The sequence below is a fragment of the Pinus tabuliformis genome, chromosome 8 (assembly GCF_031772625.1).
Source record: "Pinus tabuliformis cultivar Carrire ecotype Pingquan chromosome 8, CPIR1, whole genome shotgun sequence".
In the NCBI taxonomy this organism is placed as follows: Eukaryota; Viridiplantae; Streptophyta; class Pinopsida; order Pinales; family Pinaceae; genus Pinus; species Pinus tabuliformis.
In genome coordinates this window covers 244,500,170-244,518,854 of record NC_142294.1, presented here as the reverse complement: position 1 = coordinate 244,518,854, position 18,685 = coordinate 244,500,170, and the positions used below count along the sequence as shown (strand labels likewise).

At 37.1% G+C, this 18,685-nt stretch overlaps 1 pseudogene; it reads left to right on the top strand.

The window, feature by feature from the left end:
• Window positions 1-17,254, top strand: part of LOC149235050 (pescadillo homolog pseudogene) — a 79,766-nt pseudogene extending 62,512 nt beyond the window's left edge.
• Window positions 17,255-18,685: the final 1,431 nt, after the last annotated feature.

The window sequence follows — 18,685 nt, the reverse complement described above, 5'->3', positions numbered from 1 at the left end:
TCAACAATTTTACCTTCACCTGAATGAGTTATCTGATAGACAGATAGAAGGTTGCAGGATAAGGTTGGAACACATAATACATCATTAAACTGACCATTGTCTAGATGAACAGTTCCAGTCCCTACAACATTAAGAGATCTATCATCACCAACATATATATTTTTGGTGTTACAATCATTTAAAGAAGAAAACATGGCTTGGTTTTTGGCCATGTGATAAGAGGCTCCAGAATCAATGAGCCACTCATGAGAATGAGAAGAAGAAGAAGATACATTTAATGCATAACCAGACTGAGATGATTGACAACGACATGCAGAAAGTGCCATTCCGGAAGTTGAAGTTGAAGTAGGCTCCACATGGATGTTATGTTTCTTCATTGCGGCTTCCAAGGCTTCCATCTTCTTAAAGCATTTAGATTCTAAGTGGCCATCTCGATTACAAAAGTTACAATGTCTATCAGTCTTCTTCCATTTGTTTTTATTGGTCTTATCATTTTGCTGAAATGATCTTTCATTTTGAGGCTGAGTTGGTTTAGGACCATTCTTTTGAGGATATGACTTCTTAGGATTCTTTGAATTTGGTTGCTGCTGGGCGGCTAACGCTTTCGTGGAAGAGTTTCCAAGATTAAGAAGACCAAGGTGTAAGAGTTTTTCTTGTTCTCTTATTAAGGAATCACAAAAGGAGTCAAAGGAAGGGGCCTTGTAGTCTTTTCCTTGACAAATGAAAGCTTCCCTTGTAGAATGGAAAGTGGAAACAAATACAGAGTAGGCTGGTCCCAACTTAGTAAGGATGGAATAAATAAGGTTACCATCTTCTTTCTTAACTTTAACACCTTCCAAGAGATATCTAAGGGTCTTGAATTTGGACAAGAAATCTTCAATGCAAAAAAAATTATTAGGATCCAAAGTAAGTAACTCATTTTCAAGTTGATGGGCTCTAATTTCATTTTTAATCCCAAAAACTTTAGCGAGTTTTTCTAATGCTTCATGAGGAGTCTCAAGTTCTGCAATGTGGAATCTAAGATCAGGAGAAATAGACATCCCTATCAAACCACGTGCTTGATCTTGTCTATTTTCCCATTTTGCAGCCTTGTCTTCATCTTTTGGTTTCTTCTATTGGTCTGTGGCTATTCTGAAGAGACCTTTACTTCTAAGTAAATCTTCCATGTAGGCTACCCATTGGAAGTAGTTAGTGCTGTCAAGAATGACTTGGCATGGACTTTCCATTTTTTAAAAAAACCTGAAGCTGAAGATGCTGAAAGTAAGTGTTCCAATGGATAGATCTCGAAAAAATAGGCGGTTTTAAAAAAAACGGTTCTAAAAAAGGCTTCCGGATGAAGAAGTTATGGCTTTTTGAAAAAACATTGTTGACGTTGCCGGCAAAGTGCGCGAATGTGCGGGAATGAAAAAATCCGCCCCCACAAAATGGAGACTTAAACCCAAGACCTCTACTCTCTTAAAATAGCTTTGAACCAATTGATCTATATGAAAAATTTGAGAGAGAGAGAGAGAGAGAGAGAGGGGGGGGGGGGGGGGGGGCCTTGGTTTGCGTGCTTGCCTTGAGAAAGCTCTTTTTCCCTACAAAACACAAAACACAAAACCCAACACGAATATGCAAAGAAAAACGAACCTTGCGGCTCGAAGTTAGCTTTAGCCAAAAAACTAGAAATTTAAAAAAAATCTCAAAGTTAGCTTTAGCCGAAAAACTAAATATTTTTCTCAATGTTTCTGATTTTCCGAGATCACACTAAGGTGCAGGGAAAAGAGCATACGTATGAGAAAAATCCTTCCTTTCTGTTTCTGATTTGCCCAGATCGCACAGAGTCGCAGGGCAAAGAGCATACGCAGAAATGAAAGGTATAGATCCGGTTAAAAAAAAGGCTAAATAAACCAAAACCGAAATAAGCAGAGAGAAAATAACAGTAAACTGCAAAAAACACTGTATACCTCCCAATCTGAAAAATGACGCAGCTAGGGCTACCGGAAACCTTTTCGCGTGAAACGAAAGGGCTTCCTCACTGGAACAGATGCTCCGAACACAACAGAGTAGTCCTCTCGGCCCGAAAGCAGTCAGAAATAGCAGATCTAGGAAACGACAGCCGCATGCAGTTCTACCGGCTTCAGATTTGGATCACCAACAGACGCGGCCCTCAAATAGCTCTGATACCATGTAGGAATTTACAGGGTAAGTTCCTCAGAAAGAATACCAAAAGGACACCGCTCACAACTAGATCACAGATCAATACACCAGTATTTTTGACGTGGTTAAAACCCTCAAAGAGGGAAACAGTCCACGGCCTGTCCCAACGTGGGTACTACAGGCAATTTATTAATCAAAGAATGAAAATTTACATAAGCTTCTCTCATGCACAGATTACCCGAACAATGACCCTCCATGCGCTTTAAATAGAACTCATGGACCAATCGGGTGTCAAGCCACGGATCAAGTGTCGGTAATACCGAGGAGAGAATGAACCGTCGGATCACTACATATCGTGACCGTCGGATTGTAAGTTACAAAATGGACAACGGTAAAGAAACACACTTTACCTAACTCTATACCTAACTCTACACTAGACCAAGTTGAACTTAACTATATCCTATGTGTCGGAATATCCTAACAGATTCTAGGTCAATATCTATTTCAAGAAGCTAGGTTTGGGGTATGTATGGTTGCAGTAGGGATTTATCAATGACAGACTAATTGACAAAAGTATTAGATTTTGATCTAAACAAACTATGTTGGAAAGGAAAATCAAAATCTATATCCTGAATAGTTTCAAATTTCTCAGGAAGAGAGTTGGACATTTACAAAGGACTATTCTTAGGAAGAGAATCGAATCTAGACAAAGGACTATTACTACCCTGAATTTATATAAGACTTTTCTTTATCGCCAATTTCTCTAGATTATCTACAAATTCAATAGGGTTGGGATTAGGGTGAGCTCTAGTGAAAATTCTTTTGGGAGCCAGGTCTATTAAAAATCATCACACAACTAAAAATCAAAATTAGCGACACACTAAAATATATACAAAATAACAACCTCGGATCATGTATTCCATAATGATATATAAGTTTCAAGTTATAGAAATATTGATTAGATACTAGGAAATAGTGACTTTTCAATCTAAAGAGTTCTTGTCCCTAGTATTGTCATTGTTGTACCTTAAGAAACCAATTTCTTGGATGTGTTGAAATTGTGATTAAGACATTAATGATTACAATGATTGTCACTTGTTTTTCATTTAATTGTATGTTGTGTTCTCAAATGAAGGACCTGAGAGACTTGGTTTTTAACCCTCAATACTTAAGTGACATGAAAATATTAGAATTCCATTTGATTGCTGAATATAAATGATAAATGAGGAAAGCTTGAAGAAGTCAGAGACAATATGCTATTTTACATAGAATCTACTATCTGTGACACTTGGAGAAGTTAAAGATAATACGTTGTCTTACATAGAAACTACTATTTGTAACTTAGAAGAATTGCAGAGGTAATAACTTCAAGTATAGGAGTGATCTTTTAAGGGATTTTAACTTCATTTACATAAGAAAATAAAGACCTACAACTTCATTACCATACTTAAAGGAAGAAAACATATGATGACACATAGTAGAGAAGTCACAAAATCATACCCAAAAATGTGTGGAAAACTTCTGATTCTTTCATTAATCAACAGTTGTATAAGGAATACAGTGGCCTAGTATCCAGGTTCTCCAAAGTTCGAACCCCTTCTCTGTAAATTTTTCTCTTTTTATACATTATAAGACAACTGGTGATCACCAAAACTGTCAAACTACTTAACTATTCTCCTAAGTGTCTAAAGTGAGAGTTATTACAAAATATTACATAGAGGAAAAAAGACACCTCATAAATAAAATAACAAGAAGTAACCGAATTTAGAAAAATGATGATGATTGTTCACTTTCAGATTTGTTGCTTGGCTATTGATGAAGTTTCTTTGTAGATGCTTTAATAATGATTAAACTAATTTAATCATAAAAAACTATATTTGACAAAACCCCATGTGTGGACCTGGGCCCACATATGTATTAGGAGTGTTTTGATTGGCCAAAACACAAGGAAAATTGACCAATCACCGACCCTTTGAAGTTTTGATCATCTCCCTCTAATTTTGATTATTTTGCTTAAACAACAGAATCGGCTAATTTACGCAGAACATAGTTTACCACGGAACTGAAAAGGATTAACAATTTGGTTCATAAACCTTGTCGAGTCTGACTTAGCTGTACGTGAACCGTCCAATCACTCATTCAATAAATGGTCTGATCCTTCAGAACTCACAAGAATTTAAACTTGTTTGAACTAAACCTTATCAAGTTTGCTTTTTCAATGCTCCTTTGACTCCCATACAAACCCGATAGGAAATATAAGCTACCAATTAATCATCTATCGGGTCCGATTTTAGCAATAAAATTTGATTACTTTTCCACCCAATATCCATCGGATCCAGTCTCTTTCGATGGATGGATGAGATTGGCTTGGACTTTAGTGAACTAAACTGTATTTCATATGCCATTGCATCTGATTAGTTTCCCACCTGATTTTCATCGGATCTGTGGCTTGTTGATCGGACGTACCATATATTCTTATGGGTTCACATTCAAAATCTGTCCCATCAATCAAACAAAAAACTTTATTTCATTTAAACTTTGCAAGGGTAAAGAATATATGGGAGCTTCATTGAGGTTGAACCCTCACAGTAATTTTAGGCCACACATTGTGGTCAACCATGCTATCGTCACAGTTAACTATGGGGGTTGAGATTTAATTAATCTTTGTGCTCATTTCTTCCTTGCAACACACCTCATCAAACTAATCAAGTTATCGCTTTATCACGCCTCTTGAACCTGCATGACCTTTAGACAATGGTTTGATTTTTCATTTTTTCTTTTTTCTTTCATTTTGTGATAAAACTAAAAATAAGACTTAAATAATAATGGAAGCTACAACATCTAGCTCGACCTGGGGATAGTGATTTACCACAGAAGCACTAAGAACCACAGATCAGTGCCTTCACCTCGGGCATGGAGTCATATATTGCATAACCAATTCAATTCTATGGCATTTGTACACTGAATCCACTCTGGTATCTACCATGATAGGATGCTTGTGATTTGATAGCAAAGTGTTGAGAATCGTAGATCAGTAGCCTTAGTTGGGCATGGAGTCCAAAATTCTAAAAACCCTAAAATTTGAAAGACTTAAACCTAACATTCTCGAAATCTGAAATCTCTACAAACTGGTTTCCAACTAGGACAGTCACCCTTATTTATCAGCTAAAATTAAAATAAAGAACTGCAACTAGAAACCAAATGCTCAACACCTGAGCTTATTTATGTAAAGGTTCCTACCTATGTACATGACTGATCTCAATCAGGTGAAGTCAATCTTCTAATGGTACCAGGTTAGAATTTGAGTGCCTGATCTAGAACCATTCTGCCATTGAATTTTGAAAATACAATTCATCTTGAACAGAAAATAAACTATGCATCAGGGTAGCTCACAACAAAAATTAGGAATATATCCACGAAATGGTATGTGTAGGCTGCTAATAAATTTCTCCACATAATCTACCACAGGATCTTCAAAAGTATAAGGAAAAATATGGTCCTGATCAGCTCCAAAAAAGAAAGTCTCTATGTATGAAGGTTCTTGGTTGAATAAACCTTCTATTGGGATAATATGCTCAATAGAACAATCAACAACATATTTAAGAAAATGGTCTATGTAACTTTTATGTCTCCACTTTTTGTCTTTGAGCTTTGATTGAAAATAATTTGTAATTATGCCCTTAGGAAATAAAAGAAAAATTTTCACATCACTATATGACATATGGCTAACTTCAAATAGATTGTTTACCTCTGATCCATGGGCACCATTGTGTTCTTCAATGCAATGATATACAATCTCTTTATCAGCTTTCTTTTTACATAAGATAGCCTCTTTTTCTATAATAAATGACTCAACATATTGTTGTTTGACATTTCTCACTTGCTCATTTTCTTCTCTATGTCCAACACCCAATTGATGAACTCGAAGACCTTCATCCTATTCCTCATCTGAACCATTTTTGTTATAAATAGGAGGACCATAAAATTTAACAAAATAGGATCTCTGGGGATTTATTTGCAACTTAATTATTTCTCCCTCTTCTCAACTACTGGGCTGAAATTCCTAATGCATGTTTGAACTTTTCTCCATTTGAATGCTCCCTTGATTTGCTTGGAACAGGGTCAACCAATTCTCTGCTTGTGAGGTTATTGAAGAATTTTTTTTTTTTAACTTTTCTGAATCATTTTGAGAAAATGATAGTTCTTTGCTTTCAGAGATTTTCCCATAATTAATTTGGCTATAACCTCTCTGAATGCTTGATATATTATCAACATAATCATTAGTTTCTTCAGCAGGATTATCATGAGCTTTTAAAATTTCTTTAGAATCATAATATTTACAACAACCTTAAAAAAGAAACTTGTGTGAATAAGAAGTCCTACAAAAAGAATTAAACACTAAATGGAAATATTTCAAAGATGAAATGATTGAATGAGGCATAGACCTATACCAAACACTAGCTTCTTGGTCCAAAGAAAACAAAACAACTTCATCTTCACATCTTCATGAATGATACTCTGCTGCTCCATACATTCATGAAACTCTTGCAGGTGCTGAACCGGATCTTCATATTCATTTCCACTGAATCTTGGAAGATACTCATTCCACTCATGAAATGTAGGCATATGATGAGGATAGCCAGTGATCCCAGAAAAATATAGTGGGCTAAATTTATTGGCTAAGAATGCAAGGATAGCCATTAAATCCCAGAAAATAAAACTCCAAAGTGAAGATCATAGGTGTGAATGTACAACCAACTGTTGAAACTTGTCACCCTCTAGAATCAACTTCAAACTTAATAAACCCAGGGAAAAGTGTTCTTATTCAATTGTTTTGTAGGCTATGGTTCTTGTTCTTGTGGAGTCACATTTTGGAGCCAGAGTTATTGCTTTTGTTCAAAACAACCAAATATTTCCTCCTCACTAAACAACCATAGGAAAATATTGAAAAACTAGGGAAAAGTGTTCTTGTCTTCTCTCCCCGGCAGTGGTGCCAATTAATGTTGAACCTTAAGAAACCAATTTCCTAGCTGTGTAGAAATTATGCTTGAGACATTAATGATTACAATGATTGTCACTTGTTTGTCATTTAATTGTATGTTGTGTTCTCAAATGAAGGACCTGTGAGACTTGGTCTTTTACCCTCAATACTTAGGTGACATGAAAATATTAGAATGCCATTTGATTGCTGAACATAAATGATAAATGAGGAAAGCTTGAAGAATTCAGAGACAATATTCTATTTTACACATAATCTACTATCTATGACACTTGGAGAAGTTAAAGATAATATGTCGTCTTACACAGGAACTACTATCTATAACTTAGAAGAATTGTAGAGGTTAGAACTTCAAGTATAGGAGCACTCTTTTAAGGGATTTTAACTTCATTTACATAAGAAAATAAAGACTCGCAACTTCATTACCATACTTAAAGGAAGAAAAGATATGATGACACATAGAAGAGAAGTCACAAAATCATACCCAACAATGTGTGGAAAACTTTTGATTCTTTCATTAATCAACAGTTGTATCAGGAATACAGTGGCCTAGTATCTAGGTTCTCCAAAGTTCGATCCCATTCTCTGTAAATTTTTCTCTTTTTCTACATTATAAGACAGTTGGTGATCACCAAAACTGTGAAACTACTTAAATATTCTCCTAATTGTCTAAAGTGAGAGTTATTACAGAATATTACATAGAGGATAAAAGACACCTCGTAAATAAAATAACAAGAAGTAACAGAATTTTGAAAAATGATGATGATTGTTTCCTTTCAAATTTGTTGCTTGGTTTTTGATGAAGTTTCTATGTAGATGCTTTAATAACGATTAAACTATTTTAATCATAATAAAATGTATCTGACAAAACCTCGTGTGTGGACTTGGGCCCACATATGTATCGGGAGTGTTTTGATTGGCCAAAACATAAGGAAACCCAACCAATCACTGACACTTTGAATTTTTGATCATCTCCCTCTAATTTTGATTATTTTTCTTAAACAATGGAATCAACTAATTTACGTGGAGCATAGTTTACCACGGAACTGAAAAGGATTAACAATCTGGTTCATAAACTTGTCGAGTCCGCCTTAGCTGTACGTGAACCATCTGATCACTCATTCAATAAATGGTTCGATCCTTCGGAACTCATGAGACTTTAAACTTGTTTGAAATAAACCTTATCGAGTCTGCTTTTTCAATGCCCCTTTGACTCCCATATAGACATGATAGGAAATATAAACTGCCAATTAATGATCTACCGGGTCCGATTTTAGTGATAAAATCCAATTACCTTTCCACCCGATATCCGTTGGATCCCATGTCTTTCAATGGATGGCTGAGATTGGCCCGGAATTCAACGAATTAAACTGTAATTCATATGCCATTGCATCCGATTAGTTACCCACCCAATTTTCGTCAGATCTGTGGCCTATTGATCGGATGGCCCATATCTTCTCGCGGGTTCACATTCAAAAGTTGTCTCGTCAATCAAACAAAACACTTTATTTCTTTTAAACTTTGCGGGGGTAAAGAATATACGGGAGCTTCATTGAGGTTGAACCCCCATAGTAATTTCATGCCACACATTGTGGTCAACCATGCTAATGTCACGGTCAACTGCGGGGTTTGAGATTTAATTGATCTTCGTGCTCATTTCTTCCCTACAACACACCTCATCAAACTCATCAAGCTATCGCTTGATCGCACCTCTTGAACCTGCATGATCTTTAGACAATGGTTTGATTTTTCATTTTTCATTTTTTTTATTTTTCTTTCATTTTGTGATAAAACTAAAAATAAGACTTAAATAACAATGGAAGCTACAACACTTGCCACTATGTTGTCATTCTTTATTTTTGAGGTTAAGGTAGTAAACACATAGGACAACATCAAAATCACTTTGGAAGCTAGGATCTAGCCCTATCAGCTTCAGAGATGGATCTCTCTGTAAAATTTAGCTATGTTTTATGTAAATTTTAGGCTATTTATGAATGTATTGTTGTTTTGATTTGATTGTTTGGTTGATTAAAATGTCATAATTCCATTGGCCTATGGAGTCTATAAATTAAACTAGATTTTACATCAATTTTTAGAGGATTTCTCACAGGGCAAGATAGGTTGCAAAATTTGGATCTTTTCATAAATTTAAATGGATTGTGAAATAGTAGAAGTGTAAGGTTTCAGTAGAAATCAAGGAGCCGTTAAGAATTCTTTGATTTGACTTTAGTGGAAAACATTAAAATTAACAACAACCAAAATAGGGTGCTCTGAGTAACAAATCCTATTTATCACAGTTTTTGTTAAGTATTCAGATATTCAGAATAATAGAGAAAGAAACACAATTTTTAAACAAATAAAGAGAAGGAACACATCACCATTTGTTACGCCACATGAATCCTATGAAAGGTCCTTGTATTATTGATGCTCCAACACTTTGAAAATTTACAATATGCAGAGGAAATTACATTCAGAAATCATCCCTTAGTACTTCAAATAGTGAAGTATTTATATTGATAATTACATTTTTTTTTACAAAATCGTTGTCAAACGGACAGTGTATTATTAGCATTACAAACAATATGATTTATCTCTGGTGTAAAAATAGGCCATGTATACACCTGGAAGGAAGGGTGGCTCTGTTTTGATGGAATTGGTTGTTGAGTCAACCTGAAACTGTGTTGCATTGCTGAACTGACTGTCGTGCTAGCTGATGGGCTAGCCACTATCTTACTTCTCCCGAATTACCTTTTTAATCTAGTAAATCGATTATTTCTTCCCATCTCTTTTCATCTAGTATGGTCAATTTTATTACCCTCTAGTAATTTTGTTTGCCTCTATGTACTTGGAAAAAGTTGGTTTCATTGTAAAAATGGGTTTTACCTCATTCTGTATGTAGAAATCATTTGACATGGCTTCCAAAAATGCCTTTGTTCTCATACTGCCCTTAATCCCACTGAATTTGATGCTTCTTCTGGCCATTTCTTTCATCTTCAGGACATAGTCTTCCTAAGTGATCAATTTATCATTTATTACATAAATGTTGTGTAGTACTTTCTGGATCAATGCTTCAATTCTTTTGGTAAACCTATTTACTACCAGCTCCAATGTTTCACATATTTATTCCAACTGATCAATAAGATTCCTCTTAGTCAAAACTTTCTTCACCTCTAAAATAGTGGCAATTATGTCACTGATTCCTAATTCTTCAAGCTCGTATTTTGACTTAGAATTCAGGAATTTGATAATGTTGGAGGCTTGTGTGGGCATTTCTCCAAGCTTCTCCCTTCCCTGCATAATGGTTTCTGTAGCTTTTTCTGTCAACCCCATTTTTTCTTTCATGACCAATGATGTCCAAAATATCATTGGCAGCTAATTTCCTGCATCATCAAGTTTCTGCATTGTAAAACTGAACTTATCTACCTGGTATTAAAGGGAGATATAAATTAAAATAGAGGTTTAATTACACACCTGCTATGTAGGAAAATTTATAAACTGCCCATGAATGTTGTCAACCAAGAATTGTCTGAAATTGAACACAATGGAAGGCTTGTTGTCTGTGGAAAATATGGAAAGGAATCCTGAAATGGGCTCATCTATCCACTTATTAGAGTAATAACCTAAAATATAGGAAATCATGGATATAATTTGTTTGGCTTGAGCACGGAAGATGGAGGAAGGATATGGAGGATTCATCTTAGGTAACTGGGCATTTGCAGGCAAGAAGATCTCAAATATTTTAGCTCTGGTAGCAAAATCTAGCTTTTGATAAATCTAGGTGAGGGATTTTAAGGAGAAAGGAGTACTATTTTCCACAGAGGGAGCCAATATTATTTGGTCTATGGAATGGGAAATTATACTGAAGAGAATGTCACTTGATGGGGCCATGATAACTCTTTGAGCAGTCACATAGTATGCCTAACACTTTCTGGTAAACTCAAGGGCTTGGAATGTCAAGGGGAAGATGTAATGGGGAAGACTGGACTCCCAGAGCCCAATTTCATCAGTTTTATTTGCATGCTTTTCTTCTAACCAACAATATAATTCAAGAAAATCACAGTCACATTTAGTTTTACTAATCCTATAATCCCTATTAGCTAAAGGTATGTGATATAAATCTATAGAGGGAGGGATTAATGGATTAGCAGGCTTATCTTGGGTTGTTCTTTTCAGAGGCATGACTGTATTAGTGAAAGAAAAAAGAATTTGACACAAGACCTTACTAGAAAATTATTTGGGTAATGAACTGTCAAGGGAAGGAGAGAGGGAAATGTCAGTATTTGTGTTGGTTTGTGCACGAGATGCTCTGGGAATGGTCATTGTATAAGATCTATTTATTTACAAAGGATAAGTAGTGAAAAGGAAGGAGAGAGATGGTTTCAATAGATTTTAAACAGTGCTGTGAAAGTTCTGTTGAAAATGGTGTGGGACCGTTAAGCCTGAACGGTAATCCACAAATTGTGAATTAATGTGGGACAGTTCTTTTGTCGAGAGTGCATTTAATTGGCTAACTGTTAGGTGATGTGGCAGGAGGTGAGAGGCAGAGGAGTTGTATTGGGGATGCGGTAAAGTGGGGAAAGATAGGCGGTTTTAGAGGGGGTAGCGAGTGGTATGTGGTTTTTCCCCGAGGGGGTGGAAATTCGGGAGAAGTTTCCACGTAAGGGAAGGGATCCAACAGGGAAAACAAATTTTCAGACCCGCCTCGGTAGTAAAGGCAGGATGGAGAGGGGGGACTGAATGCGGATGAGGATCGTGGATGATGAGCGGGAGAGTATCCGAAAGTTCTAACCGCACCATTAATTAACCATAAACGACAAACCAAATTTGTCCATACGTTCTTTTGCATTTGCCTTTTTTGACTTAGGATAAAGAAACAATATGAAATATATGTAGAAACACTTTATCCTTGTGCTTTTGTTTGTCTTTTTACCATATCATTAAAACTTAGGATAAAAATGACATCGGGACATATTTTTCAAACCTTCTAATTTACCTAGCCATAACTAAACTAACATTTTATTTTTTCTATAGGGTGCACTTAGACTAGAAAACCCACCTTATTTTCTTTTATACAAACTAAAAAAAGGTCTAAATTCTATCCCTTATTTCTCCTGTTGATTTAGATTGAACAATTGAATCAATGTCATTTTATACCTAACTACTGATTTACACAGATTAAACTATTGGGCAAATCTTTATTCTCTAACCTAATTTATAGAAATTTAAACAAATTTAACCATGATTACACTGTATGATCAAACAAGTAGCTAGATTTTTTGGCATTTTGAACATGCTGCACACAATCTTTATTTTTCAGTGATGAAGCAAAACTATCTATGAGTAGTGGAATTTAGACTTGCGACACTTTCAATATTATTCCTTTTTTATTTTTCTTTCTTTTGGTGGGGTTCAATCTTTTCTTCTTTTTTAAATATTCTTGTTTTTTTCTCATTTTCCTTATTTATACCCTCTTTTCATTTTTTATTTTATTTTTTCTTTTATTTGGAAATCATTGGCAAATTGACAAGTATTTACAATATAAGATCCTTGAGATACAATATTTAATTACCTTGAGATCATATAAATTATAGGACCCTAAAACAAGGAAAATCTAGATCCACCTTTCTCGAGTTTTGGGATACAAACCTCTCTATTTTCTAGGGAGTTGTTGGTAGCTACGCTTTTGTATAAATAAGCATGCCAAAGAGCTCTACAAGATTCAAACTTTGTTTTCATATAAGAAGCTATTTAGCTCAAGCACTTGTTACTGCTATTTTTCACTTGTTATGTGATATATTTAACATTTCTACAATGATAATGAGAAGTTTCTTATTGATCCATCACCGAGTTAGTTCATAGGGATGAGGATCTTGGGTTTGGGCACAAACCCAGTAGCTTAGGTCCCCATTTTGTATTGATATTCCTTTTTAGCTTAGGATGTTTGTTAGTTGCTTCATTTTATTAGAATTTAATACCTCAAAAATCCTATGACTATTGCCTCTATCTCATCTCCCTCATGCGAGGTTGACTAGAGGAATCTACAATCTTTGCCCAAAAAAAATATGTTGATGATTTCTTGTTTATGATTTATTGGAAAAAGGTGTACGTTACTTATATTGTTTTGCATATAATTGTTGTAGCTTAGAAGTCGATTCATTGCATAGATCATAGCTTTTGGCATAAGTTAGTGTTGTAGTGGCTACAACCACCCTCCAAAATATTTACCTTAGCCTCGATTTGGAGCCTCCCTACCAACCATCCTTAGCAGCATGTCTTGCTCTATTAAGTACATTGGATTTAGCTGAGTTTCAGTGGCTTGCCAGCCTGTGCATGTCAACTTGCTTGTCTCCCACCATAGGTTGCCATTTCAGACTTAGGTAATTTTATGGCTGAGATGTTTGATAAAAAATTGTACAATTGTGGAGGGGAACCAACATTCCCTCCATTGTGCAATCCTGTTGGGCTCCAGAATTGTGCAATCTAGCCAAGAAGCCTTCCCTAAGGAAATTGCGCAATCCAGCCCAACATTGGGCTTCAGCCCAGAAAATGCACAATTCTGGGGGGTAGTGACCTGCTGACCCCAGAAATTGTGCAATGCCTGAGGGACAACCAATATTTCTCAGCCCAGAAATTGTGCAAATCCCTTTCATAGGCTTGCATACTGCTACATGTGACTTCAGGTTGACCAGTTCCCTTCGGGACTGAGAAATCCTGATTCGCATGCATGGTCTTCTTTTCTCGAAATAGAAAAAGACGTCCCTATGTTTTAGGGAACTATTTTTAGTAGTTGTAGGTTACATGCAAAGATCGTTTTAGAAACTTCCCTCCAAGTGCCGCTTTTTCCTAGATTTGTAGCATGAGCATCATAAGCCTCTCCCTTATCGAACTTATTTATTCAATGCTGTAGAGCTCATTTCTCACATCAATCTTGGAGCTCTGATATCCCACATCACATCTAGGAGTCTTCAGTACATTCATCTCAAATTTTTCCAAGTAAGTCTGCTTTTCATGTCATTTACTAATTTTCTATTGCTTTTTGTACTTCACTATGTATGAATGTTGTTTGCTTAATTTTTTTGAATGCCTGCTGTCATTTTAATGCATGTTAGCTTGTAGAAGCATTGTTTCAAGTTTTTCATTGCATCTCACTACTATCACATGCATGAAACTGTTTCTGCACTTATGGTTGCCGTTGTGGCGACTCGCTTCACACACATTCTTGATTTCCCTTTTTCTGAATCTTTCACCCACTGTTTGCATACATGATCATTCACTCTTGTTTACACTTAGCTTCACCATGCATTCAAAGCTTCTCATGTTTTAAGTCACCCATCGGCAGGTCTAGGATGCCTCAGCCTAGACCTTGCCTTTGCCCAGACATAAATGTGCATTTTCGAGAGTGAAGGCTCTACCTTCCTCCCAAAAATTGAGAAAACCTAGCCAAGCATTGACCTCAAGGCTTGAACTGTGCAATTCTCAAAGGTAGTGCCCTGCTGACCCAAAATATTTCCCAATGCAGTCCTTGGGCTTGCATGCCCTTGTTGACTAAAACTATGCATTGTGTAGTTTCAGTCCTTAGCAGACCAAGCTGGACTGTGCATTGCGCAGTTCCAATAGTCATACAACCTCTTGAAAACTTGAAATGTGCCTTGCGCAATTTTGGCTATCAGTTTCCCAGCCTCCTGATGAAAATTGTGCAATCTTTACTATCAATCACCCAGGTGTGTTGCATGTCAGTCCTCAATTTTTTTTTGGTTTTCAACTGATAGATTTCTTTCCATGAGTGTCACTATGTATCTAGGTATAGCAGGTGTTCATCCGTCTCTCAATAATATAGGTACAATGGCCTCCAAGAGAGCAAGGTCAAAGGACACCGTTGGAAGTGCAACTGGAGATGCAGTTGAACAAGTGTCTATGAGCTTTCCCATTTACAAAGACACCAAGTTGTTCATAGACAGGGACATCAATATAAAATGGCAGGACATCAATGACACATTCTCAAGGACATTTGAGGAATATCTGGAAGATTGCATGGTTTATGTCAACATCCACAAGTCTGGCTTGTACCAGATTACATGTAGGTATCCCGCATTTCCATGCATGGACATGATACATTGGATTGTCTCGCACACTAACCCTGAGACAATGACATTCAACAGTGTCAATGGGACCGAGATTTCTACCTTTAGGGTGAAGGACTTTCAGTAGATTTATCACTTATCATAGCCAGTGATTACAATGGAGAAACCCTTCAACAAACCCAGCAATAGCGCAAACTCCAGATATATCTTGAAGAGTTGGGTGAAAGAGCCAAAAAGGTTCAGGACAACACCCAACCTAGTTTACAAGATGAAGATACTATGGAAGGCATATTAGTACTTGGTCATCTTTTCATGCCACTTATACGGCCAAGAGAGCACATAAACCTTCCTGCAGAGCTGGGTGATTGCCTTGGACCAATTGGACAGTGAAGGAAGGCCATGAAACTAGTCCAACATGTTGGCTCTTAGATTGAAGGAACATGTAGCGGAAGCCTGACATCCTCCCAAGGGTCAACAAGCGAAGATATACATGTCTGCTTACATTCTGGATGCAATCTGTGCCCATTAGCAGTTCATAAGCATGAGTTGGGCATGGAAACTTTCGAAAACCTTCGTGCACACTTATTACAGATTGTTCTCTGAATACAGCTTCTGTCGAGTTATCACGCAATTGTTAGACCACTTTCTCACCCCAGTGTACAAGATGATATTTGAGCAAGATCCACCTTGCATGTCACAAGTAGCGATGGAGGCATTGATCAACATAGAATATTGGGATGCCTCACCCCTTGACACCTTCATATGGATATACAATGTAGAGAAGCCTCCGCATGTTTTACTGAAGTTTTCCATGGATAAGCTTGTCATGCAAGAGCTATCATATCACATCTCAATAGGGTTGTCAGCGAGACTGCACAGGAAGAACAATGAACCTTGACCCACTCTTCCTTTGCGGATTGGGTTGTAAAAGATACATAATATCAAGCATGATGATGCCGAGATGGAGGAGTTCAAAAGATTCAATTTCAACACCAGGATTTTCAATCTGTATGACCCACATAGCTTGGTGAAGGACCACTATGTGAGAGTGCAATTTCCTTGGATCCACGGGGCATGTCATTGGCCTGAGGACGACTCATGGAGATATTGTTATCACTTATCTAGGCTCAATGAATGGGTCGACATAGCTGTAGAGTGGTTAAAAAAGTATAGGGAAGCAACATCTCAGAGAGTAGCATCATCAGTAGCAACAGAGGGTAGCAAACCTACATGTGACAAAGGAAAGAGAAAGGTTGTTGACAATGTAGAGGTAGAAAAAACCCACAAGTTCAAAGCAGATCCACTCGTGATGAAAGCAGCTTTGGAGATTGAGGCTAAGAGGCAACAACGTGACAAGAGGATCATGTAAAGGCAAAGAGTGAAATGAAAGATGGAGAGAATAGAAAAGGAGTTGCAAGGGTTGAAGCAAAAACTTTGGGAAGAACAGGAGTTGTGAAGAAGAGAGAAGGAAGTGTAGTAGGGATAGACACAACATGAGGTGCAACATGCTCAGATTGATGAAATTGTGCCCATACAGGTTATAGACTCATCTGAGTAGCTAGCACAGAGTAGACAGGTTGAGTAGTCGAAGGAGCATGACTTAGCTCAAGAGATTGAAAAAATGCTATATCATATGGATACAGATGTGGTGCAACTAGAGTTCGAACATGATATTGACCTCATGCCTCATAACCGAGAGGTCACCCCACTGGCTTTGCCTGATCCAGAATCAGAGCAAGTCCCAAGTGATCAAGGAGACACAGAGATCCTTGAAGGCAATTCGGAAGTGGATATGCACAAGATATCTTTCAATGAGTCGCAACACAAAGTTGTGCGGTCACGCAAAGTGCCTACCCTGCATGTCCACACATCTCCCATGAAACTCGAAGAACGAGCGATTATATCCGATGTGCACAAGAATCCAACAACATTCACCAATGCTACCAAAGCATATGCTGAAGCCACCAGATCGAGTGTTCAATTCTTGGTAATAGAGGACGAGCGAATGGAGAAGGAATTACAAGCGGCAAATTAGGGAGGAGAACAAATTATGTCATCTACCTGAGCAGAGTTAAGGAGAGTGATACTAGATGAACTATCATCTCTTGAAGTAGTCATGTAGATGTTGTCTTCTATATTTGGCACTGTGCACAAGCTAGTTTTCCATCTCAACGGTTGGTAGCAGTGTTGTGCTAAGAGAGCACACATCTTGTCAAATTTCACACTGTTGTCGACCACATGCATACATAGAAAATGAGGTATAAGGGAGCCTCATTGCACTTGCCTAAGATGATGAAGCCAAAGGCGGTAGAGTTGAAGAACACAACTAGAGTCAAATCTGGAACTCCCACAGCTCATCACCAGTTTTCAGGCTTCACATGCACAAGTTTTCAGTAGCATGGATGTCATTGTATGCAAGCATGCAATCCCATCCATTGACACACTCAACTAGTCGAAGACAAAGAACCAAGTCTAACTGGAATTGGACATGTACTTTGATGTGTTGATGCACATAGCCACCAGCACGGACTTGGAGAACAACATAGACACTATGCATCAATATGTTGCTAGTTCGGCTACACTCAAGACTATGATGTTCATGTTATTAGATGAGTTGGACAAAGGAGCCAAATCAGTGTACCCAGATGCAATAGAGGCAAGAGTTCGCTTTTAGTAGGATGTCACCATAGAGTACATGGACGCCATCACGGATTACAAAGTTTGGCATCAGTTCACCACTATTGATCATCACGAGGATGTTGAAGAGTTAGTCTTCCCATAGTTTTCTGAGTCTTATTGATGTCTTACATGGATTTCTCAAGCCTATTTTGACTCACATGGGTACATCTGCAGATTGTAATGTAACATCTTGTAAAAGTGAAAGACCAAGTGTCGATAGTAGAATGTAACAATCATGTAGTAGTTGAAGGGTCATGAGGCTAGGTGAAGAGCCACAAAGGGGGTGTTGTAGCTCCCAGAGATAGGCTTGGATTGCTTACAAGACTAGTGCCTGGGCACATCTAGATTTTGAGTGTCTCAAATGATTCTCAGTAAAATGGAGACCTCACATATATTCTATATGTATATATAAAGGAGAATGGGTTGGTTCATTCATCTAAAGGAGTAAGACATGAATTTTTGGTACTTCTTCACATGTACAGTTCACAAAAATATATGCACAAAATAGTGGAGGCCAAGTAGTTCAAGGACTTACAGTTTAATAATATTTTGTAGAGAAAATGAGAGAGGATAAGGAGAAAGAGAAACTCATCACATAGAGCTTAAAACTTCAAGAATTCTACACTTAACACATAGAGCTTGAGGCATTAAGAATTTCTATACTTGTTTGAGTTATAGGTAGATATAATGGATAGACGAGAGGCTGAGTGCTATGATTCATGGAGTGCAAATTTCAAAAATATAATTTCAATGACCCATACAAGCACATGAATTAACAATGTTGATA